The sequence below is a fragment of the Peromyscus maniculatus genome, chromosome 15, assembly GCF_049852395.1.
Source record: "Peromyscus maniculatus bairdii isolate BWxNUB_F1_BW_parent chromosome 15, HU_Pman_BW_mat_3.1, whole genome shotgun sequence".
NCBI lineage: Eukaryota > Metazoa > Chordata > Mammalia > Rodentia > Cricetidae > Peromyscus > Peromyscus maniculatus.
Window position 1 is genome coordinate 26,024,911 of NC_134866.1, and position 12,849 is coordinate 26,037,759.

Below are 12,849 nucleotides of genomic sequence, written 5' to 3' on the forward strand. Positions count from 1 at the left end.
CTATGGAAAGTTTTTAATTAAAAAAAAAAACTTTCCAGAAGAATATATTAGGATGAGCTTAAGATGAAAGTGTTTTCTTCTGATGATTCAGATACCAACACAATAAGTCACATACTGGAAGCTGAGATCAATGCTAAGACTTTAGCTTGCTTAAACCTCTCAATAAATGTAACATTTACATATATACATAGATTCATTATGCAGGTGAGACTATGAAAATTCAGGCAAAGTAAGAAAATACTTAAGGTGGAAAAATCAGTTGCTAATGATATTAGAACCTAAATCATGAAATCTGACTAATTCTACACAACCATGATTCATACACTGCAAACAGCAAAAATAAAATAATAAAACCAATCCAATATAAATATTAGTAATTTGTTGTTTTTATTATTTTGTGCATTATTGATAAATGGTCATTAGTTTTATATTTTCTTGTAAACTCATTTTATGGATGATGGACTCCTCTGCTTTTACAAAACACTCCTCCCTCCCTCCCACCTCCCTCCTCCTCCCCTCCCACCTCCCACCCTCCCTCTCCCATGCACATGCACACACCAGCATACAGTGCTTTGTGGCAGATCTTTCTTACTTCCAATTATAAACTATCTTTTAGTACCTAACAACATTGCCTCCCAGTTTCTTTCCCAGTTGACTCATATGCAAGCTCCTTGCTGCCACCTTTATCTTTTGAGCAGGGGAGATTTGCTTAGAAACTCTTTGGAAAACACCCAGATTCTAAGGACACCGTTTAGTAGTGAAGGATAAGCTTCCCTCTTCAAGCTTCGCCCAATGCATTTTCATCTCCCTTTCTTGAACTGCTCTGCTCACATGGCTCTGGCTTAGTATATATTTCTCCTTGCAGAATGTGTTGTCTCAAAAATTAATTACTTTGCTGCTAATAAAATTAGGATTCCAGAAGAACTGAAGCTAGGTAACATCATCCCTCCTTCTGGGAGGCATATCTGTGCTCCCTAGTGCAGGATGTAGGATTTTTATAAATCAACTGCTTTGTGTAGATAGTTTAATGATACTCTTGTTTTGTTCTTTTTTGGTAACTCTTTGTAGAATATGCAGCTCTCGGTGTTTTAATTCTTGAAAAAAAAAAAACTAACTAGTGATGTTGGGGTGATTTGTCTCCTGTCTCTGTGAACCTTCACCTGATTGTGGTGGTTTTTGTTGCTGTGGGTTTCCTGTGGGTATCAATGGATGGAATCCATATTTAACTGTACAAATACAATCACTACTAATAAAGGAAGGAGTCAAAAGGGAAAAAAAGCATCAATATTTTGATGAGTCTGTCATTGGGGGAGGCTGAAATGAGAAATCCTATAAAAGAAACTGTTTTTACTGTGGAGATGCATTTTTTTCTTTCCGAGACAGGGTTTCTCTGTGTAGCTTTGCGCCTTTTCCTGGAACTCGCTTTGGAGACCAGGCTGGTCTCGAACTCACAGAGATCCTCCTGCCTCTGCCTCCCGAGTGCTGGGATTAAAGGTGTGTGCCACCGTCGCCTGGCTCAGAGATGCATTCTTATCGAGGATGCTGGGCTGCTGCACGGGGCAGAGGTCTGGGGGAGGACTGTGAGGGCCACAAGTAGTATAGCCAACAATGAGGAAGGAGTTAGTATTTGCTATGTGCACCCAGGACCGAGGATTTATCTCTTTCAGTCTTCACAAGGACTCTACGAGGCATGAGGCATGTGTGGTTTTCATCCCCGTACTCCTCACAATGAGAGAAGATAAACATTGCGTGGTTAAACAAATGGTTTCAAGTTCAATGACGAGAGATAAACTCTAAGCCTTCAGAAGCAAACGTTCAGCCACTGGCACTCTCATTTTCAGCCTCAGAATATTTATGTCTCACAGCCCAGCCTTGAGCATTGCTGTGTTTTCTGTTTACTTTGGTTTTGGAGTGTGTGTGTGTGTGTGTGTGTGTGTGTGTGTGTGTGTGTGTGTGTGGTCTTGTTGTTTTGTATTATTGTTGCTCTTTTGTTTGTGCATAGCACGGAACTGAACCCAGGGTATCATGCATGCTAGGCAAATGCTGTCCTAACTATGTCAATGGTCCCTCGAAAACTGTTTGAGTCGTAATTTTAAGACAATGTTTCCCAACAAGAGGCACTGCCCTGCCCAGGAAACATTTGACAATATTTGGAGGCATCAAGGACTGTTACAGACGGGGGTTGCCACTGGCATCTAAGTGGGCAGCAGCTGAGCATGATGGGAGACACCACACGGTGCAAGGGGCAGTACGGTGTGGAGGAAGCAGCGCTGATGTGAAGCCCTGCTTCTGCGGCTGTCCAATGAAAGGTTTTTTCTGGCACTCATGCCTTTATATGGCTTGATTTCAATTCCCACTGTTCTGTTTGGTGCATAAATGACTCCAGGCTTTGTGTCTGTCAGAGAGACTGCACAAAAGCAGAAAGCTAACATCATTCCTCAGAGCCTCTGGGAGTGGAGGTCATGCATCCTTTGGGCATGAGCCATGACAACGAGAGCGGCAGACACAATAAGAAAGCAGACTCTAGACTTATACCGCCCTGCCATACCCCATGTGCAAATATCCGCAACACTGTGGAGGTGCTATTTCCCTCAGATTGTGGGTGAGTAACCTGAGAAGTGCAGAGGTTAAGTAACTTTCCGAAAATTGCATAGCTAATAAATATATTCGGATCCCTATGCAGACTCTGTTCAACCCACCCCAGATATAATTAGTGTGAGAGAAGTGTGGAGTCCTGGTTCTACCTTAATCCTTTCTTGAACTAAAATTGGGGTTTTCCTGGCGTAAATGAAGCACTTTTCCGCTTAAATTTTTATCAGCTTAGATTTAATTGAGTAGCCAGCCCATTTAAAAAGGATGTGCTCAGTCCACAGAAAAATAGATCCCAGGATCTCACAACGGGTGTGTGATAGGGATGCTGATGTAGGGGTAAATGAGTGATAATTTCTTCTCATTTGCTGCTGTCTTTTCTCAGATGAGGAAACCCAGGCACAGGGAGGTTGTACAACTCAACCATGTTCGAACAGGGAGTTAGGGAACGTCTGTAAGCAGAGTCCGGTCGCTTCTTCCTTCCCACAGTGCCCACCTCCTCCCGGCTGCCTGGAGGAGAGCAGCTGCTTTATCCTCCTCTTGAATGAAATGCTTTTTACAAATTATGTACATAAAATTCATTATCTTTGTTATTCTCAGAAATTGTTTAGGACAGAAATATGTGGTGAAAAATTAGGCTTTTGAGGAAGAAGAAAGATGAGACAATGAAATCCCACAATCCTCATTATTATGCAATCAAATCACTCTGTGAAACTAATTAAGGATGTAGAGGGTTTTTTTATGCCTCTCAGAATCAAATGGGGAAAAAATAAAAACCATGATTTCATGACTTTCATAAGAACATGGTGAGGCTGTTCACACTGTGCAGTCTAGTGCCTTGGAGGTGCTCCTCAAAATAGGAGTCCCCTCCCCTGCCCAGAGGCCACTTTAACATGAGCAAGCTCCCTGGGAAGTGGGGTACAGCATGCACCTATCATGTGTGAGGCCTTGCTTTAGGGAGAAAGCACCAGAAAGGGAGAAAGAAGGAAAGGGATAGACAGAGAGAGGCAGAGAGTGGTTCCTCAAACTCCAGAGTGCAGTGGCCCCTTCTTCCCACTTTACCCCACTCGAGTCTCATCTTTCTTGCTGTGATAAACGCCCTGACCAGAACCACCATAGGAGAGGGCAGGGTTTATTGGGCTCTCATCACTGAGGCAAGTAAAGAAAGGAACTCAAGCAGATCATACATTGTTTCGCATCTACAACCAAGAGTAGAGAAAAATGAATGGATCCTTTCTCCTTATCTAGTCAGGGCCACCTATCTGCCTAGAGAGTGGTGCCACCCAAAGTGGGCTGGTTCTTCCTATATCAGTGAGTGCTCAAGGCAACACCCCACAGGCCAACATGATCTGGATAATTCCTCACTAAGGCTCTCAAGTGATTCTAGCTTACAGCAAGTTGATAATGAAAAGTAACTGCCACATCTGCCTTTATGAAATTTAATTGGCAAAAAAGGGGGGATATTAAGATAGAGAAGCATCACATTTTCCAGAACCTGCTTGACTTTCTTCAGCACTCTGTCATCCCACACATGTGGCAACACTGTGGTTTGGGGGGAAGAAAATAGCAGAAGTTTTATAGACATATTAAGCATTCATGATCTGAAAACCTGAAATCCACAACACTCCAAAATCTGAAATCCTTTCAGTTTCAACATAACACAAGTGGAAAATAACACACCATCCATCGACCTATTTTATACACAAAATTATAAAATTTTTTCCCATCTCCTAGGAGAAGGGAGTCTACCTTAGCTACCTTAGCTACATATGAGCAAGCAAGACTGGAGAGCCCTAGAAAAGACAGAGATCCAGTTGTTTGCTTCTTCCTGATCTAATACAAGCTTGGCTTAAAATAATATATACAGGTTTATCCTTATAAACACTTATAGATCATAAATCTCAGGTGGGGGACTCAGGAGGAACTGGAGGATTAGAGGGAGGGATGGAAATGATGGAAATATAGTACTTATGCTGGAATTCTCTAAAAAGTAGAAAAATAAAAACAAACAAAAAGTTTATGTGGCTAAAATCAACCTGCCACCTGCAAGGTAAATCCATGTCCTGGTCTTTTCCTGCTTCTATAGGCTACCTGCAATTTTTGGCTTATGGCCTCTTCCTCCACCATCAAAACCAATAGTATAGCATCTCTAGAACCTTTTTCTCTGTCTGGACTTGTTTCTCATCCTCACATCTTCTCAGATACCCTGCCTTCTTAGGATGATTTATGTGATTACAGAGGTCTTCTGTGTGATTCAGGATGATCTCCCTAGCTCCCCCTGTTCTCAGTTTCATCCTCAGCATCCCTTGAGATGTGGATGATAACACAGGTTTCTAGAGACTGGGAATGACTTAATTAAGAGAGTCTTATTCCTTCGACCACAGATCCCCCAAGCTCTGGAGATGAATCAAACCCTGGGGGATAAAACCAAAGGCTAATCCCAGAGCCAGACATGGGATTCTGGTCCAGCTTAGCCAGTAATAGAATTATATGTTTTGGGGTATTTTTGTTTGTTTGTTATCTCTCTGACTTCATTTTCTCTTCTGTAGCATGGAGAAAAATTATGCCTCACCTATAGTATATTAAGAAAAAAAAACACCTAGTATAATGACAGGTGTTCATTCCTGGTTAGCTCTTTCCCAGCCTATGCTTCTCTCTCAAACTAACGAGAACTATGTGGAACTTCTAAGTTTCCCAGCTGCCCATCTCTTGACCTATGCAGCACCCTGAGCTCCAACTATCCTCCAAAACAGAGTGTGATCAAGCTAGAATGAGCCATGGGATAGGGGCAAGGTCGGCACTAGAGCTGAGTGTTTGGACTCCAAATCCCATGTGTGTCTCACTCGCCCAGAGTCCCTGTATTGGCTCTGGTCACCACACTGGGTAGACTTTAACTGTCTGGCCCAAATAGGCTGGTGTGTGGGAAATGGTGCACATCGCCCTTTATCTTTGTGAAGTTTGCAGATGAGCAAAGCAGAATCAGGAGCCGTAGGCTGGAGGAAATATTTTCTCTCTGGAGCTGGGAGGCACTTGTTACAAGTTGCGAAAGCAGTTTGGCTGCTGCGACTCCATGGCTGCTGCCAATTTGGAAGCCCTTACAGGTCTCTAGTTCCCCAGATATTATTGGTGAAACCAATAACTGTGGTTAATTTTTTATGTAAAAAGCATTACCACTCTGAAAGAATGTGTGAGAAACAATTGACTCCCACCTAAGGATTTCTTAGTGAAGAATTTATTATGACAGAGAGATCCTTTTTGTCTATGATCACAGTGACTGCGTAAATGTTTTTCCAGGCCTTAAGTCTGCAAAAGAAAGGAAGTTGCTTCTATGTGTTTCCATTATGGTTCCTAATTCGGATTATTAAGGAGCAGTGTAATTATGGCCAGAGGCTTTTTGCCCTTGGTGAATGACGTAAGGGACCCTGCTCTCCATTCTCCTGGCTGGTGATTAACAGGCCAATGAGTTGGATCCTGGCACAACAATTAAGATTGAGTGGTGTCATCTGTTTCATAATTAAAGTCTATCTTCCATATCCTTTGAACACTGCATTGATGTTTAATTGGCTGATCTGCTGCCTCTGGTTCTGCTGCTGGCCCCCACAATGACATCAAGATAATCATGATTCTACTCAACATAGAATACACCAGTGTGTGTGTGGGGGGGGGGAGACTTGCTTTCTCTTTGGCACAGAAAGAACCCTGAAGTTCTAATTTAGAAGCAGGACATGAGCAGCCTGGGGCCTTTCTGCTCCTCCAGGTTCTCAGGGTGTTGTTTCGAGTCTAAAATTAAAAGATAAACTCAACACATACAGGAAAAATATCATCCCTGTCCAGTAGCTAATTCCTCCAAAGACACACGGAACTCGCTAAGGAATGGTGGATGCTATATGGAGAGGCTGTTCATAGGCTTCTCTGTGCAGCATCACAATGGTTTTCAAAAAGAAAAGAAAAAAGAAGAAGAAGAAAGAAAGCCTGGTTCATTTCATTCACTTGCCAAACAGCCTCTCTGATTATGTTAAACTCTCCTGTTAAACACCATTAAAATAAGCTTCCAATGTGTTTCTTAGCAGAGACAATGAAAGCATTGGGCTTTCTCTTCTCCTACTGACTTATCTTCTTGTCTCATCTTTAAGCCACCACTGGCACCCAGGGATGTAGCTCTGTGGTGAAGTATTTGCCTAGCATGTGAAAGGTCTTAGGTTCGATCCCTACCATGGGAAAAGGGAGATAGAGAGAAGTCTCTACAGGTGTTTAATGCCACAAGGTAATGTACCTTATAAAAATGGGAGAAGGAAACTTATTTAGGAAAAGAAGAAATAAATCCTACATGAGAAAAATGGAATTTTAGAGCTCGAGAGGTAGCTAGGTAAATGAGAGAGAGAGAGAGAGAGAGAGAGAGAGAGAGAGAGAGAGAGAGAGAGAGAGAGAGCATGAGGAACCCATGGAATGCTGGGCATGGTAGCACAAGTCTGTAATTCCTGTGCTCCTGTGACATACTGAGAGGAAGGAACAAGAGAGTCCCTGGAAGTCTGAAGGCCAGCTAGCTTGGTATACACAGCAACAAACAAAAGCCCTGATCCCAAACAAGACAGGCCAGGACCTACACCAATGGTTATCCTCTAATCTGATCCCTATACACCCACTGTACCATGTACTCATGTGAACTCACCCACACCAGGAGGACATACACAAAGGCCGAAGAAGAAGAAAAAAAGGAGAAGAAAGAAAAACAGAATTTTTTCAAAAAGAAAGAAATCTGGTTCATTCCATTCACTTGCCAGACAAACAGCCTTTGTATTAAATTCTTCATGTTAAACACCGTTAGAATACATTTCCAACTTGTTCCTTAACAGAACACACACACTTTTAAAACAAGAAAGAAGTAGGATTTTTTCCCTCAAAAGACCACAACACAGTTATTTACGATTAAAATACCATTTGCAAGATAATCCTGAGTCTGTTCTCAGTAGAACAACACGTCCATTCAGCTTAATTCAAAATCAAAATAATGCTGAAGAGAAACTGGAGATTCGCACAAAAGACACGTAACAGCACAGTTTCTCATCCAGGATCCAAAGTATGTTAATTAATAAACAAACACCCAGGGGAGATCTCCTGAGCTGTGAGTGGAAGGATCAGCAGGAATCTTGGGCAAAAAGCTAGAAGCCATGTTAGGATGAACACCTTAAAATTTAATTTCTGAGCACATGAACAGCACAAGAAACCCAGTACACTCATTTTCAATTTCCTTCAGTCACGTGATTGTCTTCATTATAGTTCTCCTTTGTTGATGGTGTCTTCACTTACGGCACTTCCCCGTCCTGGCCCGAAGCAGCTGCCATCTCAGTCCACCTTCACATGACTCAAGTGTGCACTGATTTAGGGGCCAAATGTTCAAACTCTTATTAACAGATCACTCGCGATACAATTAAAGTAAAACACATTCATGAAGTTGACCTTTTAATCAAGTTGCCATGGATCTGTATGTTGCTTTGGAAATACAGGAAGAATGGCCTGGGAGCCCCAGGACTGTGTCCAACTGGTCCTTGGGAATTTCTTCCCCATTGGTACCTTCACTTGATGGTTGTTGGGGGTGGAAGATGTGGAATTCCCATCAAATATGCTTGAAAATGATTCAAGCTCATTTGGAATCTTATGTAGATATTTCTTTTGTGGCTTAGCCATGGAGACAAATGGTTTCAATGTCCAGTTTTAGGACTCTGTGGAGGGAAAATGTTCATTTCTAAAGGAGCACAGTCTACTTGTCTTTGTCATACTTCTACAGTCATTCTGACTGGTCCTTCTGGCCCTCTAGGATCTGTGTCTTCTCAGTTGCCCTCCAAGTCAAATGCCTTTTTCACACTTGGCGACTTCGTCATTAGCTTTTAACTTTTGCTCCTGTTCATACTCTACTTGGTTTGCAACTCTTTAATTAGAAATGGTTAATTTGACTTCTTGTCTTAAGGCAAGGAGAAAATGAGTCTTAAACAGTATTAAGCTCCCATAAATATTTCACTTCATGCTAATTCTCATGCTTCCAGCTGAGCTGTTTGAAGGTCTCAGAAAAGTGTTGATGTTCCCCTCGATTAAATATATAACTGGAAAACACTAAAATAATGATCAAAATTGCTGCCCCAGACTTTTTCTCCAAAAGTTTTATTCTGGACCTTTTGAATTTTCTTCCCTGATTGATGTAATGCAAGACAAGCACCCAGTGCCCATTCCAGGGTTAGGCAGCCCCTAACCCAGGGTTTTGAAGAAATCTTAGAGTGCCCTCCAGTGGACAGATGTTTAATTCACCCTTAACCTTTAGAAGGGACATTGGCTGCACTATCAATCCAGAACAGAAACATTCAGTTGACCCAAGTCTACAAGCAGAGAAGTTGCCTCTTTGAGTTAGAAATGCCCTGACATTCAATAAAATTTCTCCAGTCAAATGAATTTGTGGACTGTGGGGAGGGGATATGATTGTTTTTTTTTTCTTATTCAAGTATAAGTTCCAATAAATATTTACAATATATTTTCAATTCACTTGTATAAAATGGTGTTTGTTGAATACATTGTGAAAGCAATATATGTAATTATTGAGCTATATGCCACAGTGTTCAAGAGGGTTTTTTTATTTATATTGATTCATTTCATCTTCATCCCATTGGTATTCTAGTGCTCAGAGAAAGAAATGGAGACACAGATGTTAAACAACTTTTTAAAGGTCACAGAACTAGAAAATCAAATAAGCATGGCTAAGTCTATACAGGCATACCTTTGCATATATGTACAACTCATAATATATACACACACATATATTACAAAGAACATGTAGTAGTACATATTATAAGGAGCGTATTTGGGGAGGTGGGGAGAGAACTCAATGGTAAAGAGAACTGGTTGCTCTTCCAGAGGCTCTGGGTTCAATTCCCAACACCCACATGGCAGTTCACAACTGGCTGTAACCCCAGTCCCAAAGATCAGACTCCCTCTTATGGCCTCTGCATCACTGGACTCACATAGCGCACAGACATACATGCAGGCAAACACTCATACACATAAAATAAAAATAAATAAAAATTTTAAAAAGTAAAGAAGCAGGTTTTACACCAAAAACTCTTTTATGTCATAAAAGGCATAAGAGGAAAAAATGTAAGCTAAAACACCTTAACTACCAAACTTGATTCATCACTTGTCCTTATCATTATTTACTATTACCCATTGTAGTTAGGAGTCATCTCACCTTAAACTTCCCACTGGCTACTCTGCTCTTGCTTCATTCAGACCACTGCAAGTTCGGCTCCCCATGTGGCTGTTCACTTGCTGTTCACTGTACTCTGTAGACCTCCCCCAGTTATCTCACAGACGACTCAGAGACATGGTCCTAGTGTCTTCACAGAGAAATTTTTCTTGACCTGTAAAATACCGCTTCAGTCTCTGCTATCCAGAATCCTTTTACCCTGTCCATTCGGTCTTCATAGGCCTTATCTGTGATGTGAACCCATGCAACCTTCCAGTCCTTCATTTTCTTACAGCCTCCTTGTGTTCATTACCTTCTCTGTTGCTGTGATGAAACACCCTGACAAGAGCAGCTTGAGGAACTGGCTAAGAGGTTAAGGTTCAGTCCATCACAATCACATCAAGGTGGCATGAGTTTGAAGGAGGTGTTTACATCTTACCCTACTCAGGATGTACAGAGAAAGATGAATGATGTCCTCAACTCACCATCTCTTTACATAGTCTACAATCCCAGCACAGGGAATGATGCCACCCATGGTGGAAGGGTCTCCCAATTGCAGTTACCAGGATAATTCTAACAGGCATGTTCAGAAGCCCTTCTCCCAGGCAACTTTAGTTCTCATTCTGTTGACAGTTGGTAACCATCACATGTTTCTGTTAGAATATAAACCACAGTAGAGAGGATATGGTGTCTGGGAAATATTAGGAAATCAAAATGTAATTCTTAGTGAATTATTGAATTATTATACTTTTCATTCTGATGGGTTTTGGATGAATTGAGATGAGGTTCAAAATCCCAAATTGCCTCTTTCCCAATGTAATTCTTTTTCAAGCATATTCTTATATTTCTATATCATATTTATATTCCTGCCATACTAATAAATTGATTTAAGGGTCTATTTTTGTCCCAGTAACCAGAGCTTAAGATACACTACTTTTTAAATATATGTAAGAAAAACAGTATGTTAAAAAATTATTTGGGCCAGGTAGTGGTTAGGAGGAAAGGCAGGCAGATCTGTGAGTTCAAGGCCAGCCTGGTCTACAGAGTGAGTTCCAGGACAGCCAGGGTTTCATAGAAATCCTGTCTCAAAAAGATGATTTGGAAATTTCTATGGATGAGGGTAGAACTCAAAAGTCGTCTTTCTGTTGGTAGTAATGGACTGGGTCTTGACTTTAGAGCCTTATCACATATATTGCATCTGTATGTGTCCCTGGTGAGGCCATGGCCTGAGCTTCAGCCAATCTGTCAAGGGTTGGAAATGGAAAGGCATGCCCGGGAGAGCAACACTAAAAGAGAGTTAGAAATAACTAGACGCTGTTTTTCTAGGCTCTGCCATTCAGAACCTTATAAACCAGGAAGGAGGGAGAAAGTGGATGGGGAGACCTATCCTTACTGCACCCCTGAGTCCTCACAGCAAGCCGCTGACCATTCATATTCCCTAACACACACACACACACACACACACACACACATACACACACACACAGGCTAAACCTTATGTGTAATGCCCTCCTCATGCATATAACTGGAGTTTATGTAGCCCTGTCTTCTAGGATACAGGCCTTCTTTCTTCTAAGGTCTCTATCACTATAAGGATCAGCTCAAATTCTGTATAGGCACAGAACTGTGTATACATGTGTGCATAGAGCTACCTATGTACATAAATTTACGCACACTTATTTATTCTTACGTTTCGGGGGCTACTTTGAAAAGTTATGAACACGCTCTCCTAGCCCATCCCAAAGTACCTTCTACTCAAGTGTCAACTACCCACACATATGCAGTGTGAAGCCATCTATTTATTAGTGCCCGTGACAGGAGTCTAGGCCTGTGCTTGGAAGGCTTCTCCGTGCCCATATATTTGTAAAGAAATTCTGCGTGCCACCATCAGGGCACATTCCCTTTCCCCCATTTGATTTCCGCTCCTCTCCCTCTTCTGTCCCCAGTATTTTTAATGACAGTGGAAACTAACCACTCATCTAATTTCTCTGCGAGCAACTACCAGACTAACTGGGGGGGGGGGGGGGAAACAGCAAAGCTTGTGCATGGCTAGCTGCATAAACCCTTTATTTTAGGGAAACAAGCCCCCAAATGAGTCGCTTATTTATAGCAATGAAAACTAAACGAGTAATTTCTTCTTTTCAAGGAACAAATGAAAGACAAACTCATTTCCAAATGTGTTTTCTGGGTTTTTTAATCCAAAATGAAAGGTCAAAAACAGATTATATTTTAATGCATGCAAGAAGCAATACTCTTGTCACATTTTAGAATATGAATCAAGAAAATGATGAAATTCAAATTTATCACAAAAGAACTTTTGCAGGGTTTTTTGTATTTTGTTGATCAGCAGGGAATTGTAGGCATTTTGAGACACTGGTTAGCTTATTTGTATTAATTTATGCCTATTGTTTGTACTAACATGACTGATATTTGCATTTTTATTTGCTTTTAATTGCTAGAAATTTACTCCTTTTTGCCATTCTTTTTTTTTTGAGTGATAAAAAACATTTGTCAGCTTTTTTGAATAAGAACCAGATGTCTGCAAATATGTAACAATTTATTATGAAGTATAAGTTTTTATTAATGGATTAAGTGTAAATAGCAATTTTATACTTTGCCAAGTGATTTTTTTATGCTCTCTATATTCAATAAGCTAAATGTAAGTAATTTTGTTTAATCACAGGAAAATTAATGGGAAAATCTGAAGACATCACTAAATAATGAGAACATCCCTCCAATTATCCCCATTGTACTTTCTTGTTTACTAATAACCGTCTCAATCAAGGTGTCTTTCACCAAAACCAATCACTCAACTTTATTTCAGTTGTAGCTTATAATGACCCATTGAAGTATCATAAAACACTCCCCTAATTAAGAAGTGACAGGAACACACTATGAATGCCAGGGAATGTGAAGGAAACAGGAGGCAAATTTCTACACTATCTCCTCTCTAGTGGGTTCTCCGAGGTACACAGCTCTCTCCTGGCAAAGCCACGTGGCAAAACCTGGCTGTGTCCATGTCCACATGCTCC

At 41.0% G+C, this 12,849-nt stretch overlaps 1 protein-coding gene and 1 long non-coding RNA gene across 4 annotated transcripts in view; one reads left to right on the forward strand and one right to left on the reverse strand.

Moving 5' to 3' along the window:
- Cdh6 (cadherin 6) overlaps positions 1 to 12,849 on the forward strand; it is a 140,539-nt gene that overhangs the window by 30,745 nt on the left and 96,945 nt on the right. The gene's annotated exons all lie outside the window — the stretch shown is intronic.
- Positions 7,734 to 10,618, reverse strand: LOC143268641 (uncharacterized). Its single transcript, XR_013044688.1, has 3 exons — positions 10,303 to 10,618; positions 9,821 to 9,992; positions 7,734 to 9,249 (listed from the first exon to the last, which is right to left on the reverse strand). It is a non-coding gene; the product is annotated as an uncharacterized LOC143268641 (long non-coding RNA).